Below are 22,977 nucleotides of genomic sequence, written 5' to 3' on the forward strand. Positions count from 1 at the left end.
ATACCATGCTTTAGTACATTGGCCTGTAAAAGGTTTATCTATTCTTCACAGGGATGGACGCAGGATACCCATCAATGATATCATCAAGCCAGCAGTAGGAGAGAGAGATCAGGTGCGACACATGCAAGATTAGATTTTATCACACTCAGACTGGTAACTTGGGCTTGACTGCGAGATCCAGTCATTCGCATTACAATAACTGAATTGGAAATGCTGACAAACCACTTGAGTAAAGTAAGGGTGGATACAATTGTTTTTTATCTCCAAGAATAAAATCATCATCAGTATACCATTTCACTATATATTAATTGCAGAATAATTGTAGAACGTTTGCATGTGTGAAGACACACACCCACAAACACACACACACCCTAGTACTTATTGCAAAAGTTGTGCATGCTGCAGGTGTCACCCGAGTCTCACGAGATATTGTCTCAGTGCACGTGCTTAGACCAAACTTTACCAACATCACTAAGGTTCTCTCCCATTCTCAGGACGAGCGCACTGTTTAACCTGCAACCGGCCGCGCGTTTTCCTTATAGAGCAAGGGATTTAGTGCGTGGAAAACACATAGCCAACCCCCCACCCCTGCGGAAACTAATAGCGCTCATCACATGCACGTTGATGAGTCCCCAGCATACTGAAAGTAAAATGTGCGGCCAAGCAGGCGTTAATTTCTGCACACCCTGCGACTTAATATCCTCGCAATATTAAGTCGCAGGAACCAAAACTTAAAAAAATCTGCCCTCTGGTCAGTGGTTAGCAAAACAGATACTCAATTTTACCGGCGTCCGTTTACCTAAGCCGCGGCTGTCAGCAGGTTCGAAAACTGATGCCGTAAAATAGAGAGTCAGTTGTCGGACCCGCTGACAGCCACCTCTACCGCTAATTAATTTAATTTCAGTATTCCAGGGGACTAACTAAATGTGCATTTGCATGTGATGAGCGCTATTAGTTTGGGGGGTTGGCCCCGTGTTTTCCACACACACTATTACCCCATACAGTATAAGGGGTAATGACGCTGGTGGGAAACGCGCGGCCGAGCGCACCCGTTCTGTATCGGCCTGATTGTTTGGCAGGCAAGCAGCAGGAATGCACGCGCTCCGGCCAACACATCAGCTTAAAAACCAGGAGGGAGGAGCAGGCTCTTGGCATTAGGTCATCTGCTAAACAAGTACTGGACTGACACAGCCTCCTTCTTAAACAAATGGGGCAGTGCCCTCTTACATTTCTACCTTCCAAACTTAATGCAAATCCTTTTGCTCAGATTTCGAGCCATAGGTTTTTCTCTAATTTTAGGAGAATTAGGCACCCTACCCCCTTGGCTTTAAAAACAAAAAACCCCCTATCAAACCTTTATACTTCTATGCATTCTTTTAGTTTTACTTTAATGCTTCACCAGGACATGCATCTGGTTGAACAGATTACAAAGAAATATGCAATTTATATTATACAGATATTACAAAGTAAATTAAAATGTAAAAGTAAGATTTCGTTTCATGGCTTTATAATTACAGATGAAATAGTTTTTATGTGAATACACACGAATTCCAAATGTAGCTTTTTTTTTTTTGTTTTGTTTTTAAAAACTGTATTGATTTTTGCCTTTGGCACGGAATAAGATACTGAACGCGACCCTTGCACAATGCAATATGATAAGTTTTCATTCCTGCGATAAAACCAACACACATGCCTCACTCCTTCTGGATTGTGGGTATCTTTGCAAGGATACTGACTTACAGAAATGATCCAGGAGTGAGGCATGAGCTTGGTTTTTCACAGGAATAAAGATTACACTGTGCAAGGGTCACACACACACGACTATTTAACACATTTCATCCTTAGAGATACATTTTGGTTACCACGAACCAGTTAAAGCTGCTATAATTAAACCATGCAAAATTTTAAAAAAGGATGCTGAAGCACTAGGGGTTTTTTTTTAGTCAATTTGCTGGGAAATGACCAGCAAACATTTTATCACACATGTCGCTAAGCTGACTCACTCTAAAATTTAGCAATTACATATTTAGGGTATTTGTAAAAACATTTTTCCAAGAAGTCCTTCTGGATAAACAGTAAAATGTTTCTGCAATTTAAGAAAGTAAAGAGATATGTTTTCACAGAGGGTGGCGGATGCCTGGAATGCCCTTCTGGAAGAGGCAGGGAGGACAAGAAAGGGCATGGGATAAACACAGCTGATCCCTAAAAGGCTTGCGGATGATAATGAAGGAACGGGTGCATGGGGGTAACCTGCACGGAGCGGCAGTCACTACTCTTAAATCATATTGGGGGTGATTACTTAACCCATTAGCCTTTGTGCTTCTGATGCAGCATCGCTCTCTGCTTGCACAACCGTGGGGGGGTATTGGATTCAGACGACAGGCAATGCCGGGCCTCGAGTCTTATAGACTGGGATACCGATACGCAGACATCGGGGATAAAACGCAGGACGGCTTCCACAGCCAAGTCCAAAAGCAAAGCAGGATCCAGCAGCCTTCTCCCAATCATCAGGAAGGCCGCTCAGCCCCTAAAAGTGCTGCTGGCAGTAATGTTGTGATGGGTTTGACAGTGGTTTGGTTTTGATTGTAAGTACTGCTACCCTTTGTGGGGTAACGTGGATGGAGCGGCAGTTGCTGGGCTGCCTGGATGGACCCATTTGATCTTTCTTGTGCCGACATTACTATGTCCGTTTTCCTATCCAGTGACTGTGGCATCTCCATACCTTTATCAAATGACTGGAACAAGTCACAGGCAAAGACAGCAGATATCAAGCAGGGCCCTATACAGTCACAATGCACTAATCTGAATAAATAAATGCGTGATAGCCATGTGCCCGCAAGATAAAATGAAAGAGGCAGTCCTGAACAGAGGAACAATTTCTGTGTAAAGATGGAACAGCATACCACACAAGGCTAGCACAAAGGAAAGAGAAAAAAAAGAGAGTTAAAACAGCAGAGAGGGAGGGCAGAGCAAGTAACAGGAGCACTCACCCATTTCCCCTCTGGAGCTGGCTCAGGCTGCAGCCCCACGCCGGCTTATAAGCGAGGAGCCACACCCACTTCTACAGCAAAGTGTTGGGAAATCCCTGGCAGGCTTATTATCCTTCAGTGGGTAAAAGGGCAGGAAAGGGAAAAGTTAGCAAAACTCAACAACCCACGTGAAGTGATTCAGAGAAACGGCCCTAGCAGCCTCAGACACCCATGGTAATTGCTTTGCAGGGATGTATTTTTATATGAAAAGCCACAAGTCACATTAAAGTTGATTGATGACAGCGCGTACGCATGGCTCCATTTTGTACAATCTTATTATGCGCTCAGGCGGCTCCACCCAACACATACATACATTAACTTTCATGCCCACAAAAAATAAACACCTCTTTATTCATCAAAACTTATTCACTAAATGAAAGATTTTATGGTCAGAAGGTAAAGAAAATAATTTAGAAACATCCTAATGAAACTGGGTGGCTCTATAACATCATTGCCAAGGATTCTGCTATTAGAAAAGGCTCTTTGAAGTGTCTTTTGTAAAGAAGAGTGAATAAAATGATGCCGTCTCTGGCCCAGCACCAATGCACAGCCTGGGGTTCATTCTGCAAACCCAGCTCCTGCTGCCTGGGCCAGCATGGGCAACTTTCACAGCCCCACACACAGGCGGAGAGCTCCAGCCACCCACTCCCCACAGGGAAAGAGACCAATTTGGCCCATCCAGTCTGCCCAGTAGCAATTCTGGTAACTGCCTCAAGAGCACAGGCCTCCCAAACAGAGCAGCAATTGCTCAACTAGGCAGGAAGAAGGATAGAGAGAATAAAAATAGGGGAGACCCCTGGGTAGCCATGAATACCAAAACAGGCACCAACTGAGCTAGAAGTCTAAATGAAAGAGGAAGCTGCCCAATGAAAAGACATGAATACAGGCTGAACTGCTTAAAATATGATGTTAATATAGAACATGGTAATGTAAATCCACTTCAATCGCAGATTGCGTGCATGTGTAGAAAGGAAGTTCTAGAAGAAAGGTGTCATAATATAAGGCTTCAGAATGAAATATGGAAATATTTATTTACAGACGGGAGAAGGTAACTTGGAACACCTTCTCAGCAGAGCTGCTGCAGGAAAAACCAGTAACACAATTCAAAGCAACTTTGCTTACAATAAACGGTGTTTTCCGTAGACAGAAGGTTGAATTAGCCATAGTGCGTGGGTGATGTCATCCGGTGACACTGAACCCAGTCTCCTAACTAGTTCAGCTTTTGCTCTACTGAGCATGTGCAGGAGTTTCCATGCAGGCACTGCCTCATGGGAACGCCTCAGTCCCTATCAGAGAGAATCATAGCTATGCAGTCAACTCTCCAGGGAGGTGGGCAGGTATTCCACAGCTAATTCATCCTGCTATCTACAGAAAACACTGTTTACAATAACTAAACTTGCTTTTTCCCCATTGATAAGCAGGCTGAATTATCCATACTGCATGGTGTCCCAACCTGAGGGTTGCAGCAGAGCATATACTTGATAAGCAACCTGGCCCCACTGTGGAGAGTAGAGTAGACTACTTAGCAAATTCTGCAGAACTGCCTGTCCAAAGTTACCATCAATCTTTCAGAGATTGTCAAGACAGTAGTGGGACATTATGAACTGATCGCCAAGTTGCAGCTTTGCAAATATCCTCAATGAGTACTTCTCAAAGACTACCAAATCGAGGTAGCCATGCTTCTTATTTGATGAGCTGTCACAAGAGTCAGAGATCTGCAGTCCTGCCAAGTCATAGCAGTGGCGAATGCACGCTTTGCCACAGCCACCCCCAATCGGTTAGGGTCATACAAGAAAAACAGCTGGAAAGTTTGATGGTGTGGTTTAGTACACCACTTGTAATACACTAAGGCCCTCTTGCTATCCACCATATGGAGGGCCTTTTCACTGGCATGGGCATGTAGTCTCAGAAAAACTGAGAAGCATGACTGGCTGATATGGAAAGCTGAAACCACTTTTCACAGAAAATGTGGGTTCACCCTGCTGTGAAAGAAGTGCACATAAGGAAGATAATGGAAGAGCGCTTAGAGTTTTCTGAATCTGCTAGCAGAAGTCAAAGCAACAAGGAACACCACATTCCATGTTAAGTATTTGAGAGACGCTGACTCAAGAGTTCAAAAGGAGTCTTAATTAGTTGGGAATACACCATATTCAAAGTCCCAGGGAACAGGCAGCTTTCATGAAATGAGATAGTAAAAGGATGAGTTGAGGTCAGTAGGCCGCTCTAGCGCTAAAAGCACACCTGCATTGATGGAATGGCTAGACCGGATCCAGAAAGGAGGTGCAAGTATCGAAGCAGATGAAAGGATCCAGCGTATTGTAGCAACGCCACTGGGGAGTACAATTTCCATTTAAAAGCACAATTCCATCGGGTGGATGGCTTCCTTGGGGAAACCAGAAACAGCTAAGTTGAAATGTTGAAGAACCTAATACATTTGTTCTAATCCTTCCGCAGAATCTCTCAGGAATGATTACATCTTTGACTGTGCCCTACAGGAGTCAGGATTACAAGTATAAAAAGATAGCAAAAATATGGCCAATAATTTCATGATGTACAAGCGCACAAAATGTTGACCTGCCACTGTATGCACAGCTCTATATTTCTCCTAAAGAAACTATTCCCTAAGAAATACCATTTACCAGGGTGAAGGTTTACCATCCTGGCTACATGAAATCCAACTGAACACTGCCAGCCTTCACTTTTAAAAAAGGTGTTTATTTCAGAAAGTCCTGGGCTTTAGTGGCTAGCATATCCCCAAATTTATACAGAAGAAAAAAAAAACAAACTAACTCTACCAGTATTCTGACTGTATACTTAATAGGATAAACCTACCTATTGAGTCAGCCCCTTCAAATAACCAACCAAGAAGCAGAGGCTTGACCTCCACTTTTCCTGGCCTGTTCCAAGGCAGAGTTGGATTCAGACCTTCCCTCTAACTGCTCCAAGAGACTCCTGGTTCCTGCCCGCTGATTGTTTTTGCTATTTGCCTAGCTTTATGCCTCCTGCTTAGGCACTGGGTTAATAATGCATTCCTAGACGCTTGCAGCTGACTTTCCATCTTCTCAGGTTCTCATACGGGATAGGAATACTCCATCACTCCCAGGCACAGGATCAATACATCTCAGGCTTTATTAAAGCACGTTTCCTAGGCAGTTGAGAGTGTTTTGTGATATCCATATATGCTAATCTTCTGCTGTTTGGGGGCAAATGCGCCCATCAAAATTAATAGCACTTTTTTATTACATAGAACTTATCGTGCCCTGACATTTTATACTCAACCGTTTCCAGACTCCCCTAATATGCATGTGAGACACTGTGGTGAACCAGGCACTTACATCCACATGCGGTGGCACTGTCCAGGGGTGAGGTTCTGATGGGGGCAGGGAGGGCTCAGGAAAGTGCTGCTGTTCTGGACTTACCTATCTATATTGAACCATGGGACATTTATGATCGATATCATGGAGCTACTGTCAAGTAAATTCTTGCTACAGTTTTAATATTTTTCTTTTTTTTTTCATTATGTTGTCTGTACCTTTACGTTATTGTGAAGTATTTTAGTATAGTTGCTCTTCTTTTTGTTGGATAATTTGTGCAATATATGGGTTTTGTGGTGCATATTGCTATATTTTGTATGCCAAAAAAAAGTTAATACATAAAAAGATATAAAAAAAAAAATTAGCACTTTTCACATTTTTTTAAATGTCTTAAAAAAAAAAAGACAAAGAAATGCAAACGTAAATCCATTAAAGTATAAACAGCTGCATTTTTAGTTGATACAGGAACAGTATAAACCTGTTACACAGTTGGACAAATCTGAACATTTGTACAAAATCTGTAAGACTCTGCTCTAGTTGAGGTGCTTTAAAAATATGCCACTATAATTCTCTCTCATCTGTGTTCTCAACCAGCCAAAATGTCTGTTCTTTTTCCCTCTATCTACAACAAAAATCTTAATAAAGATATTAAAAAAGGTAATCATAATATACTGTACAAACCTTCATAAATATGTATCACAGGACTGCCAAATGGTTCATTCAACAACACAATTTCCCTATCCAGACAACTCAAAGCATCCACATGGTGAGGGGCCCTCCCACAAGCAGAAGGCCTTGGCGAGTGTCTTGCATTATCTGTTTAGTCCTTCCAGCAATATGGGTCACACTTCCTGCTGGTGGCCATCTTGTTCCTGTCTAGAAAGTTAGATTCCAGACTCACAGCTTGGTCTTCATAGTCCTATGACTGATCCCAGATTGCTTCATGTACCCAGTCCTCCTGCAGTGGTCCCACACTTTCTGTGGGTGCCTTCATGTCTCCAGGTTTGGATTCTTCATTACCTTAGCGTGTGTCTTGTGTTTCCTGTTGCTCCTGGCCAAGTCCCGCTGGCTAGCAGCACGGAGGATGCAACCTGAAGGGAAGATGACCAAAGCAGGCAGAAGACATCTGTCTGATCCAGTTAGAACCCTCCGGTCCAGTCTGGTCTGCTCACCAAACTACTTGTCTACACTGTCACTCATGAGGACATTTAGCAAATACATTGTTATTTCAAATTTCTAATATTCATTTCTATCATAATCCTGATCATTCTAGGCAGATTACAATAAGACAAACACGACACGTTCTGATGTACTTCTATTCATTATATAAACTAAAATCTGCACTAGTTTCCCAGTTTGAGAAAATGCTAGATAGCGGGGATGTTTTCTCCTGCTCTCTCAACGAATGATCAAAGTCTCCTACCCATGCTACTTCAGAAACTCAACTGGCAAGTTAGCCTCTATCAACATAACATTTCATGTAAGCAAGTGGCATTTCTACTTCAAATCAGCAAAAGCTCAGTCAGGCTGAGAACATTTGGCTAAAGGCATCTATAAACTGAAAGGGGGTCTTTATAGAATTTAAAGTATCATCAACTTGAAGGTAATGACTAACTCTGTTGGCAGAAATATGCTGTAAACTCAAGACCTTTACACTATACAGTCACAAGCAACATACTTCCTATGTGAAACCTGCAAATTGCACAATGTCAGTGCTCTAGAATAACCTCTGTTGTCGTATGTGAATGGAAAACTATGCAACAGTTGCTTCGTTACAGCTGACTGCACTACAGTCTGCTGTGTAACAATATGATGCATACCAATGAAAATCAAAAGAGGTATTAGTTTCCCTTTCAGAAACTGGCCGTATTTCAGTTTGTGTGTTTTTGCTGTGCTTCCTAGTTAAAGCAAAATAATCTTTTGCCAGAAGGTACTTTTGTTACTAATTCTAAACAAGCTCATTAAAAAAAAGAATGTATACAAAGTGCACCAAATTGACATTAGTAGGCTATGGTGGACTCAGTATTGCAGAGGACTGCAGAAAAGAGAGCCATTACAAAACAAAAATAAAAAAAAAAAATCCAATTCTTGATGGTGGCTCTATGACTGCACATCACCACGTGGAAGATTTTAGGTCCAGTTTCCAGAGCAGGCTTCTGCTCCCCGGGTCGGCATTTGCAGTCCTAGTCATTGCTCAACAACGTGACTAAACTTAGGGTTGGGTTCAAGTCATGGTTTGTGGCCCCTGGTCAAGGATTGTTCCTGCGATGACTGGGCTGTGGGGGGAAAGCGGATTTTAAAAAGAGGAGAATCATTCCCTGTTCCACACAGGGAAGGAAGGCTCACGGTGGTGTTCACCAAAAAAAAAATAAAAAAATGTATCTTTAAGAGACATTTTTCCTCTGTGTGGCACAGTGAGTGGTCTTAGGGTAGACAGAGGACAGATTCAGGCTGGACTCTGGCAGAAGTCTTGCATAAACGTCTTGATTAGTAGCAAGAAAATAAACAAAAGCAGCTCTGCTATTTTTCGCAGTTCAACACCACAAATTTAGTATCACAACTTGCAGTTCAGCAGTGCTCTCTATAGGCTCCTGTTCTCTCCTTGGCCTGGCTAGAGACACTTCACAGTGCAGTTACAGATGGCAAATATTAAAAAGGCCAACAAATGCTGTCAAAAGTCCAAAAAAAGTTTATAAAAAGGAGAAATTCATATTAGAGCTAAAACTTTCTGAAAGAAAATCAAACACCTTAGAAATTAGATCCTAATAGAAAAGTAACAGATATACACCTCTATCACTGGTTAAAAATGTTCAATTTATTAATCTTTTACAAATTCCAAAGAATTTTTAAATAATGAAAAAATAAATCACATTATGAAAACGCAGCTCTATATGAACGCTTATCTTAATCATGGACCTTAAACTCAGCAAAGAAATGATTACGTGTCTGGTTTCCCAATAGCAACTCCTTTCTTGGGAGTGGGGTGGGGGAGAATCTGCCTTTGTCATAGTTTCCATGTTATAGAAGAAGATTTTGCTCAGTTGCAAGACATCTTTAATTTCTGATGTTTTTCCTTAAAAAAAAATGAATGGCTAATGAATGTGAGAGCTTGCTTTTTAAAAAAAATGTTTTAAACTTTTTATTTTCATTTTATAAAAAAAAAAACTTTAAGCTTTAGCAATGCCAAATACTGGAGAAAATAGTAACCCAATATATGGTGTTTGTCTTTTACAACTCAGAAGTTTGCATACATTACTCACCTTCCCCCCAACCCATTAGAGAATAGCATTTCCATTCAGGTCCCCGTCAATCTTGGTTTCACTAAAATCAGAGAATCTTGCTTTTCATGCTCTGAGAGTCCTTCTGGCAAACTCCAAGCGCGCTGTCATGTGCCTTTTATAGAGCAGTGGCTTCTTTTCGGCCCCTCTACCACAAAGGCCTGATGGCTGGAGTGCTGCAGAGATGGGGGAACCTTCCAGAAGGACAATCATCTTTACAGCAGAACTCTGGAGCTCTACAGAGTGACTTTTCCCGTTCTCGTCACCTCCCTGACCCGGGCACTTCTCACCAGATTGCTCAGTTTGGGCAGCTCTAGGAAGAGTCCTGGTGGTTCTGAACTTCCATTTAAAAATGATGGAGGAGGGACCTTCAATACTGCAGCAATTTTTTGGACCCTTCCCCAGATTTGTGCCTTGACACAATCCTGTCCCAGAGGTCTACAGACAATTTCTTTGATTTTGCTCTGACCTGCACTGTCAGCCGTGGGACCTTATAGAGACAGGTGTGTGCCTTTCCAGGTTATGTCCCAGCAATTGAGTTTACCACAAGTGGACTCCAATCAAGTTGGAGAAACATCTCAGGGATGACCAATGGAAACAGGATGCACCTGAGCTCAACTTGTGTCATAGCAAAGGGTCTGAATGCTTGTGTAAAAGTGTAATATTGCAGTTTTGTTTTTTAAATTTGTACAAATTTCTACAAATCTGATTTCGCTTTGTCATTATGGAGCACCGCGTGCAGACTAAGGAGGGAAAAACATGCATATTTTCCATTTTAGAATAAGGCTCTAACATAAAATATGGAAAACGTGAAAGGGCCTAATATTTTCTGAATGCACTGTATACTGCAAAGCTTGGTGAACCGGGGTGCTAGATTACTCATCTACACAGGGTGGTAGAGGAGGAATAAGGAAGAAAGCAAAGGCTGACTTGAATAAGGAACAACAACCCACAAGCGGTCAAGTTTCTCTGTCTGTCCCTTCAGACTGTCTGGAATAAGCAGACAGTCTGAAGGGAGCTATTGTCTTTTTCTACCACCATCGACATTACCATGTATGACCTGTAAACAGCAAGCTTTTTTTTTTATATGCTGTGCTACATACAATGAATTACCACAAAACCACCCCCTCCCCACCAAGGACATCCTCATTGCAGATTCCTCACTTTAAACTCAACAGCTGAATTAATGATCTTCCTATTCCCTTATCTTCCTTTCCCTTTAAAAGGGATCTTTGTTCCTTGTGTATGAAAGACTTTTAGGTGTGTAAATGCCTGTATCATGATCCCCTGCCTCTTCTCTCTTCTAGGGGATACCTACTGTACCTGAATGTAATCTGCTTTGAAATGTCTGAAAGGTGGAACATAAATATATAATAAATAAAATACACATTCAGGTTCTTCAGTCTCATCTCACAGAGCTTTCAGTCCAAAGCCCACACCATTGCAGTTACCTTTCTCTGAACTGCTTCCACTCTGTCTATATCCTTTGTAAGATGTGACTTCTAGAACCAGACACAGTATCTAGGAAGAGGCCTCACCAATGACCTGTACAGAGGTATTATCACCTCTCCAGCTCTGCTCACCACCTTATCACTACCCTGAGATCATCAGACATTATCTCCCCGAGCTCTCTCTCCTGGTCATACCTCTCCTCCCTGTGCACCCCAGCATCCCTCCAGCTCTGCCCACCACCTTATCACTGTGTTTCACTACCTTGAGATCATCAGACATTATCTCCCCGAGCTCTCTCTCCTGGTTGGTGCACAATCAGCCATCACCACCGATCGCTTACCTCTCCCAGAGATTTCTGTCCTCCCCTCGAAGTGCATGTCTCTGCACTATTTAGCACCAATCTTAACTGCCAAGTATTTGACTACTCCTCAAGCTTTCTTAGATCATTTCTTATCCTGTCTGTTCCCTCAAGGTTGTCCAATCTGTTAAGATACCTCAGAGTCATCCACAAAAAGGCAAACTATTTCCTCTAACTCTGCCAAAATATTGCTCACAAAAATGCTAAAGCAGAACTTGTCCCAGAACAGATCCCTGAGGCACCCCACAAATCGCCTCTCTTAAAGTGAAGTCCTCTGACATAGATTACTCAGAGTCCAGCACCATGGGGCCCCATCACCAAGCTGCTCAGTTTAATAATGATCCTCTTATGCAGATATGTACCAAAACCTTTGCTTAAATCTAAGTGAACATCCAACACATGTCCTCAAATCGACGAAATCAATGAGATTCGTTTGACACGATCAACTTCTGGTAAAGCCATGCTGTTTCAGATTCTGCAAACCACTGCACTGTAGATGGTTCACTGCCCTATCCTTTTGTAGAGCCACTGAGGTAGTTTCCAACCTCATTTGTTACCCAGCTCTGTGAAGAGGGGACTATAGCTGCTCTTCTCCTGTCTCTGGAGATCTGTTCACGAGGTTCTTCAACGGAGCTCCCTTGGTATCCTAGGATGAATCCAATCTGGCCTCAAGGCTTTGTCTGCTTTCACTTCTGCTAGTTCTAACTGGTCTCGTCTGTAAATAGCATTTTACCTGCCCTACTCTCCTATAATGTACCCTTGCCAACAATCAGCAGATCTTCTCCAAACTCTTCTTCAACAAATACCAACCATAAGCATTTGTTTAGCATTTCTGCTTTTTCCTGGTCTCCACACACATTGTTCCTTTCAATCTTACAATCCCACCCTCTGGACTAACCCCTGTCAGCGTCATATCTGAAAAACACGAGACATCTTGTCACCTTGTTTTACACCGCTTTAGTTCTCTTTTCTTTCACGCTCGCCATCCTGATCTCTTTTCCTCTGATAGTCTTCCCCGTGTACCTTTAGAACACTAATCATTTGGTTCTCACCTTTTCCAGTCGCCCCTTTGGAGAACCATACTGGTTTTCTTTTCCTCTAGCTTGTATTGATTTGTCTGATAAATCTACTGTTCCTTTCAGTTTAACCCACTGTTCCCCTACCCTGCCAGTACCCCCCCCCCCCTTAAGGTGATTCCCCATTTAAGCAAGGTCAGTATTTTTTACATCCATAACTTGAAGTTTGAGAGACTCCTCTCCATCCTAAGCCATTATATCAAACCTTACTGTTTGATGTTTACTGGTGCTCAGTTGGGCACCGACCCAATCAAAAGAGAAGCCTTTTCTGTTCTAAATTACCAGGTCCAAAATCACATCTCTTACAGGAAACCCCCTTGAAGGGAGTCCAGGACCTCTCTCTCCTTCTCAGAGTCTGCCAAAGGAATACCCCAATCAACATCCAGTGGGTTAAAGTTACCCACCAACACCACCTCCCCTTTTAATGTCTCTGGCCAGATCCTTCATCTGATTGAGTGGCTTATAAACCACACCCATGGAAAGGGAAGTTCTATTCTTCCTTTCCAATATGACCCATAATCCCTCTTTCCTTTCCCCGAGCTCCCTGCATTTCCGTCACTTTGATATCGAGAGTGGAAAGCTACTCCTCCCCCTTTTCTGCCACACCTATCCTTCCTATAGCCTGGAATGGCTGTATCCCAAACATGACACTGACAGCCACATCCATGGTCTGCCTCCACCAGACCAGGAATTCTACAGCTTAGATTACAAGCATCTGTGCACGCCGCCTTCCAAGTTGTTTATCCTCAGTTTGTCTTTACCCTGCATAGCTTCTTACCTGATCCCTCATCTACTCTGTGGCTCAAGAACAGCCCCTCTCATTTTTGTAATTCATTTGTTCATCAGGAACGACAGGCCAAATCCAAATGCTTCCATCCACCAAACCCTCCCCTCTAGGCCATTGCTACAGGAAAGCCTTTTATTGTTCTATATTCTTAATTAGATGCTGGAATTATACACGAGCCTGGCAAGACAACAAGAGTTGACGTAGCAAATCTTTCAAATCCTCTACTATACATCAAGCACCAAATGGTAAAAATACGACTGGCCATGGAGAAGAACATGGTCATTTTACTTAATGCCTGTAGGCAGTTATTCCTCATCAATAATTATCCTGTCCAAAGTCTTGCATATGACCTGCTCTCTCTTTTGCTCTGAGCTTTCTTCTTTGCTTGTAACATCAGATTACTAGTGTTTGTTCTGCTGTGTTGTCTTGTTTGTATTTGCTCAAGCCAATGTCACGCTGTCCCTGTCCACAGGTGTGTGATGAAACTTTCTACTCTTTACTACTGCGCCAATGTATAATTTGGAGATGCCATGACCTGTGTTATAATTAAACCAATTCCTTTAAAAACATGAAATATAAGTCAAAATACAAAGGAATTTGGAAGCCTATTTAAAGATACCAGTTTAGACAAATGATAGATCTAATCATAATACGCATTCCTTGAAAAAAAAACTCAAATGTAAACTCAAGGATATTAGTCAACCCCTTATGAAGCATGAAGAAAAAAACAAAACAAAAAGCGCAACAAAATAAAACTATTCATTTACAGTTGGATGAAAACCTATATAATCAGAAGATCAAAGCATAACAAAAGAATGCCATTGATTAATCATGGACAAACCCACTGAAAGCACCCTGAGAAATATACCACATGGATGAAATAAAGACAGCACGGCAACAGACAGATGTTTTTCTAAAGCCTTATCTTCCCAGAAGGATCCACTTACTTGACTTTTTGTCACACATTAAATGTGGGAGGGGAACTGGAAAGGGTATATATTAATAAGTAAGGTGGGATATTGCCATCTGAACTGTTTTGCAGTTAGAAGACTGCACAGATTCTAATGATGTGTTCATAAAGAGTAACTTTCATTCAAAGAAATAAAGCATCTAATATTCTCTCAAATAAAGTTTGCCTTATTCCTTTCAAACCTGTTTAATAAGCACAGATTATCTCAGGGATGGCCAACTGCAGTGCTTGAGAGTTACAAACGGGCCAGATTGTCGGGCTATTCTCGCTGGGGCAGATTTTATAAATCTGCGCACACGGGTACTTTTGTTCACGCACCAGGAGCGAACAAGAGTACACGGGATTTTAATAGTTCCCTCCGAGGCCGCTCCGAAATCGGAGCGGCCTCGGAGGGAACTTTCCTTCCACCCCCCGCACCTTCCCTACCTACCCCCCCCCGATTTAAACCCCTCCGTAACTTTGCGCGTGCTGGGCCGGCTGCCGCGCTCCATGTTTCGGTCCGGGGGCTGGTCCAGAGGCCGCGGCCATGCCCCCGGGCTGGAACCACACCCGCGGCGCCGCCCCCGAAGTGGCGCGTCACTCCCGGCACGCCCCCGACACGCCCCTCCATGCAAGCCCCGGGACTTATGCTCGGCGCGCGCAGGGGGGGGGGTTGGGGTAGGTTTTTGGGGGGGTGCGTGCGTATCTTACGCGCGCACCCCTTTGAAAATCTACCCCAATGAATATAGCGGCTATATGACTTCAAATTGTATTAAATGGTGCAAGAAAAACGTACTTTTTTTTTTACCATTTGCTGATTTTGTGAATGGAAGTCCACTCCATGTGCATTCTGGTAGAGGGAACAGATAATCCAGAGGTGGCCAACTCTGGTCCTCAAAAGCCATACACAGGTCAGGATTTCAGCATATCCACAATGAATATGAATGAGATAGATTTACATACAGTGGAGGCAGTGCATGCAAATCTCTCATTCTTATGTACTGCGCTCTAAAATTGCTAAAAATGTGAAAAGTATATAAACTGTATAGTAATTAATAACAAAAGAGATTCGGCTAAGAATTATAGGCAAGGAAGAAGTGATAAGACTTGTCAAATCAGAAAGAGGACAAGACACTGATAAATCATTCTAGAGAACTAAGGAAACTAACATCTAAAATGTTCAGATAATGGAAATTCAGTGCACCTCCTAGATTAAATTAGAAAATTCAAGCACAAAACCACGAGCCGAAGAGGAATATCAATTCTATGCCTCAAGCACATGGTTTTAAAATTCTCTGTGCAACCATCCATGACACTCTCATATACTTACTTCCCTTCTTAAAATTCCAATCGTATTAATATTAACTGAAATTCTTCTCTAATTGCCATTTTATGTTAATATAAAACTTAATTAAAAAACACCTTTATTGAAGTCGAATTGTGTATTTTTTAATGAATGAATGAGCCTGCTGCAAATATTGACAAAATGTATTTGGACAGAGGAAGCACCTCAGTATTTCTGTACATTCATTATAGTTTCTCTATATTTCTTGGTATAGCTATAAACATGATTAAATTTTTTAAATCACAATATACCATTGTACTGTTACGATAAGTATTAAAATTTAAGGATGTGGTCCTTAAAGTTCTATTCAGCTTTCATATACTGAATTTAAAATGTTTTACATTACCCAGCGCTGGAAATGTTTCAGGCGCCAGGTCACGGGAAGAATAATGGCTGCCACTGGCAGGGCCAGAGAGAGAAAGTCATAGTGGCTGCTGCTGGCAAGGCCAGGGAGCAGAAATCAAGGGCTGGGAGAGTTAAACTGGGGGGAGACAGAACAAAACTGTGGCAGCTACTGCCAGCAGAGCTTGAGAGAAGCAGCACTTGCTGCCAGTGGAGCCCTATTACTGCGCTGAAGAGAAGGAGAAAGCCATGATGGAGGAGAAGAAGCTGAAAGAGATGGGATTGGGGGAAGAGAGGGCTGGGAGGATGGTTTGTGGCGGGAGAAGGCAGAGCATTTGGATTTTAGATTTATTTACTCACCTTTCCAAATCTGAGCTCAAAGTAAAGTTACAGTTAGGTACAATATGTAGTTTCCTGCTTACATTAAGTCTGTTCATAAAGTAATGGAGGGTGAAGTGACTTGCACAAGGTCACAACAAGCATCAGTGAAAAAAAGCAAGCTTCAAAAGCTGACTTCCCTGGTTCTCAGCCTGCTGAGCCAACCCACCAAGGTATTCCCCTATGCTGGGAGAGTGGAAAAAGGGAAAGCAAAGAAAAGTATACATAAAGGAAAAATATTGACAAAATAAAGAGCAAAATAGTCAAAAGAAAAAAAAAGCAAACAAAACAAGTCCCCCAACTCCTAAATATTTTTTTTTTGGCATCTAAGTTTTCAAAATATTTTTCACTCATACACTGACCTTGACCTTTGTCTCAAAACATCTGAATTATTTTGACAGCTCATATTGCCTCTATTTCTAATAATTTTTAAGAAGGTTACACTATTTTCTACATTACCAGAAATAAGAATCTATACAATTATGGGAGGGGGAGGAATTTAACATCCTGCCACCCAACCTTATTAGTTACACAATGATGCAACAGCCATTGCCTAACCCTCCTGCAAAAACAAAACAACAAACCCAACCTAGTACTCATTTAATAATTTTGCCGACTGTGATATATGATCACAATCTGTTTTCCTGCCAGGCTGAAAGTCTAAGACGTTATCTATATATAATTACTGTTTTAAATGTGATGTTAATGCTGCATTTTTTTTTTAAATAGCTTGAGCAATTTTAGAGTTTGAACGTTGTTACATGAGATTATTTTAAACCGAAGCCAAATAAATATTTAATCTCAGCCAAGAAGGGACGGTCCTTAGTGCATAGCACTGAGTCGATTCCAAGCAAAGGCAAGAAAAAAGTGATATACCATGACTTGCAGTAGTCTTTGCTTGATAGTTCACTCTCTTGCTGCACATAGAGGCTGTGACTAACACCTTCACAATGTTCTCATACCTGAATATTCTAGTTCTCTCTTATTCTCAGGTCCATGCAATAATCTGGACGCTAAGGAAAAACATGTGCTGATTTTCAACGTACATTTTTAATGCCCAGATTAATTTTATTTTTAACGCCCGATGCAGTAAACTAATGAAATGCAAATGCATCGGGCGTTAATAATAAAAGCATGTCAAGTGTAAAATGAGCGTTGGGAACAGGTCCAATGCACATTTTATCTCAGGAAGGGGATGGGGCATCCCGGACTGCCACAAGTGACCACTATTTAGCTAAAGTATTTATCCTGCTAAATAGTGATGAACCACGTTAGCTAGCCGGACAATACTGATTTATCCGAAGAAGTGACTGCAGCCACTACTTAGCTAAGTACTGACCTCTCCGTGGACATTTTAAAACTTTTTAAAGACATTTCCCCCCCCCCCCTTTTTTTTTTTTTTAAAGGAATTTTAAGTGCCAACTCGGTACCACTGGAAACAAATTCAGCTCAGACCCGAATTAAGCTTCCAGCACTAAAAAAAAAAAAAAAAAAGGCAATTTCTCTGCGTCGAGGAGTACTGCTTAATGCAGTCATTCACATGGGATTCCCATGTGAAGGAACTAAACAGTACTCCCGTTTAGAAACACGTTTTCTGCGCACAAAACTCTTTGCTGCAAGTTTTGTGCACAGAAAATGCGCACTGACGTGCAGGCAGAGAGGGACCCGTTTGGCTCAAGGCACACGTCTACGTTGGCCTGTGTATTCACACAGCCCCACAAGCAAATAAAAAAGTATTAGCAGTAGCCAACAGGATACGTTGGTGTTTGTAATGTTTACATAGAAAACGGATCCCCTCGGTATTTTCTCCTCTTCACCCGAGCCCCCAAAATGCTTATAATGAAGTTATAATAGTACACGTGTTTGTAAAAAGATGTGTCTTGCTAGCTTTAAAGGAAAACATTTTTTGGCTCACTTCATTGTTTTATTATCTCCAGCGTGGCATGTATTTTCCACATCTGAAGCCCTGTACAACACTGGGCCAACTCCAGAAATGTAAAGATCAAGGAGAAGAAAACATTCTGATCGGTAATCAAGCGACCGACTGACATCATGAATCCCTTCTCCAAGGAAACCAGTGGCAACGAATGCGATGCCTTTATCCTCGCCGGGGAAAGGCGACCACACAGCACCTACACGAGACTAACGGGGCTACTGTACACAGAGCACGTGGAAGGAGGGGTGCGCCCAGGACGCCAGAGCAAGCAGCAGCCGAAGCGGAGGGCTCTGGAAAGCTCGTCAAGAAATGCATCAAGTTAGGCTAAGAAAAGAAAGAAAGAGGCTCATCTTCAAAAACAGGGGTTTGTTCATGTGTTAACCTTTATTTCTGTATAGAGAGGGAAGAGATGGGGGAGGGGAGGGTCCCTCCACAGACCTCCCGGCCATCATCTGCATTCAGGTTCCCCTCACGCCCAGCCTCTTTCAACCCCTTACACCCCACGAACGCGTCAGAAATAGGCGGGGGAGCAGGGGGGAGACGCCCGCCCTTCCCCCTCCTCTCATTTCCCGGGTCCGAACCCTAACTAACCAGAAACCGGCACCAACCCCACACACGTCCTTAGGGACCCGCGTCAGTTTCGCTTTAAGCGCGGCTGCGAAGGGTTTCACCGGCGCAGGCACAGACTCGGACGCACCGAACCCGAGCGCGGCGCTTCCCCTTACCGGAGCCAAGTCCCAGTCTCCAGCTCGCGCCAGCCGCATGCGAGGTAAACGACCGCCAGTAACCCTTAGCCCGCTGGGAACGGAAACCCGATCCACGTCATCTGATTCGATGCAGGCGCAGCCAATGAAGTGGGCCGACGGGCTCGCGGCTCCCCCCCGCCCCCCTCCGTCGCCCCTCATTTCCCTAGCCTTGCGTCAGTAGCGTGCAGCATCATCACGCAGGGAGGTGGGGGAGTGACTCGTGCTGGCGGCGCGTGATCTCACACCTCATCCCCCATTTCTCCCCCCCCCCCTCCTGTGTATTTGTAGGTTTCCGATTCCGGTACGCGCGGTTCTGGGTGAGGGGGGGCAGTGGCGGAGTGACAGGGAGAGGAACTTGCGCTTCGTGTTCTGGTTTGCGTCTCGCGCCTTTCGTCTGGTGCACTGTTGAGGCGGCAGGAGAAGAGTCATTGTAAGTTATTCAAGTCTCAAATAAGAGGCTCGGAAGCTTGGAGATAAGAACATAAGAAAATGCCATACTGGGTCAGACCAAGGGTCCATCAAGCCCAGCATCCTGTTTCCAACAGTGGCCAATCCAGGCCACAAGAACCTGGCAATTATCCAAACACTAAGAAGATCCCATGCTACTGATGCAATTAATAGCAGTGGCTATTCCCTAAGTATAACTGATTAATAGCCATTAATGGACTTCTCCTCCAAGAACTTATCCAATCCTTTTTTAAACACAGCTACACTAACTGCACTAACCACATCCTCTGGCAACAAATTCCAGAGCTTTATTGTGCATTGAATAAAAAAAGAATTTTCTCCAATTAGTCTTAAATGTGCCCCATGCTAACTTCATGGAGTGTCCCCTAGTCTTTCTACTATCCGAAAGAGTAAATAACCGATTCACATCTACCCGTTCTAGACCTCTCATGATTTTAAAGACCTCTATCATATCCCCCCTCAGCCGTCTCTTCTCCAATCTGAACAGCCCTAACCTCTTCAGCCTTTCCTCATAGGGGAGCTGTTCCATCAGTATCGGCACAGCTCATGATTGAACGTCTGCAATCTTAATGCACCTCGATTCACCTCTCCCGGTGCCCGCTTTAATACTTAAATGGGCTGCCGCCTAAAAACAACGAGGCGCTAGAGAAAATTTTGTGGACCTAGCACCTCCAGAGAGGTGGCTGTCAGTGGGTTAGGAAAACAGACGCTCAATTTTACAAGTGTCCATTTTCCTAACGTGCACAGCCATGCGTTAGGAAAATGGAGGCTTGTTATTTTTACATTTCTCCTTTTTTTGTTCCTCTGACTTAATATCATCAGAGGAACTGCAGAAAAGCAGTATTTTCTGCTTCTCTGTAAACTTTTAGGGCTCCTCAAGAATTAATGCATGCTCTGGAGCAGGCATTCATTTTTTAGAGTAAAAATGTGTATGTCAGGCGCATGTTTTGGGGGGAGTTTGCTTTGGGGCTAATAGCCTCATCAATGTGAATTTACATGTGATGAGCGCTATTAGTAAGCGCTTGATTGGACGCGCATTTTGGATGTACTAACCCCCGTTTTACATTGGGGGTTATGGATGCACGACCAAAAGATGTGTTCCATCGTGTTTTGAGCCGTGCACTGGCTGCAGCGCACTGTATTACATCGGCCTCATTTTGCATTGGTTTGTTTAAAGTAATAAGGAATAAAAAGAAGTAACTTCAGTGAGGATGATAGATAAGGTCTCACTCATGACCAGCCTGTGTTAGTATTTAGGAGCTCTACAGATTTCAGTAAAACAAAACAAGCATGGAGCTTAAATGGCTTGTACATCATCGTTACTTCAAGATACCAATAGCATCTGCATATGGATTATAGTACAGAGAGATGTGACTGGCAGGATAGAGACTGGGTTACTATGAAAAGGTACATACTGGGTTGCAATATTTGAAGCTAAAATGACTTGCTGAGTGGCAGTGAGTACCACTGCACTGCAGTGACATCTAGAAACCCTAGAACTAGCTGAGACCTTTAGTACTGATTGGTTAGTGACAGCCGGCCAGAACATACTACAACCTAGGACATACATTTATTATGCATTAGAAGCTCAGTAAAAATTCATGGATGCTGAATGATAAAAATGTCTTTGTTTTCCATATTCTGTCCCAAGGAATTCTGGATTCTCAATTCTAATATCCCACATATTTCTTCACATAACATAATGGAAGTAACAATACAATTTAGATCTGAATCTGCATTTATTTTCTTTTTCAACTCTTGTACATATTGTAGTTTAAATAAAGTAGAAACTAGGTATTGAAGAAATACATGTTTGTTTCAAGAAAAACACAACTATGCATGCTGTCTTTAATAACTTGTAGCCACCTTATAACCAAAGTTTAGCTTAAGTATGTCAGCTTATCCAGTGAGCAAGAAGACCTACAGGCGTGCAGGTTTTAGTAGTAGCTGTGTCAATTCATTTTGTGTTTTATGGACATGCAGTTACAGCAATTAAACAAATAAACTGGAACCCAGTCTTGCAAAGCTTTCAAGGATAATCATACAAATTAAAATTCTATAGTAGAGGAATATATTTGCAAGTGAAAACTACCTCCGGCCTATTCAGTGATAAGGGGGCTGCTTTTTTTGCTTCCTGCATGTTTCTTCGTAAGTTGTGTGTGGTTGATTTTTATCAAGCTTTCAACATTTTGCATTAATCAGACAGCTATTTTTTTTTTTGTCACCATCTATTCATTTCCAGTAGATTGTGTGCTAACTGGTTAAAACTGATGAAATAGGATAGCATGGAAAGAGCGGTGCACAGGGAGAGGTATATCTGACTCAAAATTACTTTTTATTTATTTATTTATATTGAGAATGCATCTCAATCTGGTGAAACTGAAGAAGCATCTCTTTATCCAGGATATTAGCCATTGGCTGCCAAGAATTTTCTTCGGGGCCGTAACCTTCCCAAGACAGAAGGTATTCCCAAGTTTTGCCACCTCTTCTTACATCAAGAATAGCTTCAACCTTATATTCAAGGTCATCTTCTGTGTTGATAGAAGTTGGTTCTGGAGACTTGGGTGAGAACTCACTTAGAATGAGTGGTTTCAGAAGTGAAACGTGGAATGTGTTGTGGATTTTCAATCCAGGCGGTAGCTTCAGACTGTATGTAATGTTGCCAAGATGTCGGAGGATTGGAAACGGTCCAACGTAGCGAGGAGCAAATCGAGAGGAGGGTAGCTTTAGTCTGAGATGCTTAGTTGATAACCAGACTTTGTCACCAGGTTGAAACACAGGCGCTTTAGAATGGTGAGCGTTGTAGGACTTCTTTGCTCGATCTCCCACTTTAATTAGCATATCTTTAGTCTGAGTCCATAATTGATGGATATCATCAGCAGTGGATTGAGCTGCTGGGGACGACACTGAGAGCTTCAGTGAAGTGGCGGTGAAGGTAAATGTCCATAAACCACTTCAAATGGTGTTGATCCAGTGGATGATGCTGGATGTGAATTAATGGCGAATTCAGCCCATGGTAACAGCTTGGCCCAGTTATTCTGACGGCAACTCACATAGGCCCGAATGAACTGTTTTAGGGTCCTATTCATCCTTTCAGTTTGGCCATTAGATTGTGGATGATAGGCAGATATATAATCCAGAGAGATGTCAAATAGTTTGCACAAAGCCTTCCAGAATTTTGCCGTGAATTGAGATCCTCTATCCGAGACTATATGCTTCGGTAGGCCATGAAGGTGAAAGATGTGTGCGATGAAGAGCTTCACAAGCTCCAAGGCTGAGGGTAAGCCAGGCTGCGCCACGAAATGAGCCATCTTGCTGAAACGGTCAACCATCACCCAGATAGTATTCATTCCTCCAGAAAGAGGTAGATCAACTACAAAGTCAGGAGCGATGTGAATCCATGGCTGTTCCGGAACTGGCAGCGGTTGTAGCAATCCCCAAGGCTGACCAGAAGTAGGGCTATGTTTGGCACAGTTGGAGCATGACGCAACATAGGAGTATGTGTCTTCCTTAATAGTA

General features: G+C 42.7%; 1 protein-coding gene across 3 annotated transcripts in view; it reads right to left on the bottom strand.

The window, feature by feature from the left end:
- ACSL4 (acyl-CoA synthetase long chain family member 4) overlaps window positions 1-19,138 on the bottom strand; it is a 77,713-nt gene extending 58,575 nt beyond the window's left edge. For 2 of the 3 annotated variants that reach the window (XM_029607618.1, XM_029607619.1), the window contains exon 1: window positions 18,970-19,137. The gene's annotated coding sequence lies outside the window, so the exon portion shown is untranslated. Of the gene's footprint in view, window positions 1-18,969 lie in introns of all 3 variants that reach the window. The other variant, XM_029607617.1, reaches the window with a different exon arrangement.
- Between the last annotated feature and the right edge of the window lie 3,839 nt (window positions 19,139-22,977).

Source organism: Rhinatrema bivittatum, chromosome 6 (genome assembly GCF_901001135.1).
Source record: "Rhinatrema bivittatum chromosome 6, aRhiBiv1.1, whole genome shotgun sequence".
Lineage (NCBI taxonomy): Eukaryota > Metazoa > Chordata > Amphibia > Gymnophiona > Rhinatrematidae > Rhinatrema > Rhinatrema bivittatum.